Source organism: Lissotriton vulgaris, chromosome 5, assembly GCF_964263255.1.
Source record: "Lissotriton vulgaris chromosome 5, aLisVul1.2, whole genome shotgun sequence".
NCBI classification, from domain to species: Eukaryota; Metazoa; Chordata; class Amphibia; order Caudata; family Salamandridae; genus Lissotriton; species Lissotriton vulgaris.
The window spans coordinates 1,656,314,666-1,656,315,034 of record NC_141693.1 but is presented as its reverse complement, the minus strand read 5'-3'; positions in this window follow the sequence as shown (position 1 = coordinate 1,656,315,034).

Below are 369 nucleotides of genomic sequence, written 5' to 3'. Positions count from 1 at the left end.
GACGATGCTGAAGAGTTCCTTGCTGTCGTGGGCGTTGTTGTCCAGTCGTTCTTTGGGTGTCGATTTCTTGGTGGCGCGGATCAGCTGATGATGTTTGCGGGTGGCGTGCTTGAGGGCGGTCCTGTTGTCTGTGGTCTGGTCGAGCCACCAGGCTTTCTCGAGGGTGCGGCAGTTCTTCTTGGATTCCTTGAGTTCGGCGGTGAACCAGGGTGTTTTCTTGCTGTTGGGTCTGCTGGGAGGGTTCTTTAGTGGTGCGAGGTCATCGGCGCAGGTGGTCAGCAACTTGGTGAGGTTGCTGGCTGCTTCGTTGGGGTCCGTTGTGCTGGTGGGAGTGTTCTGGCTGAGAGAGGCGGTGAGCTGCTCGGCGGT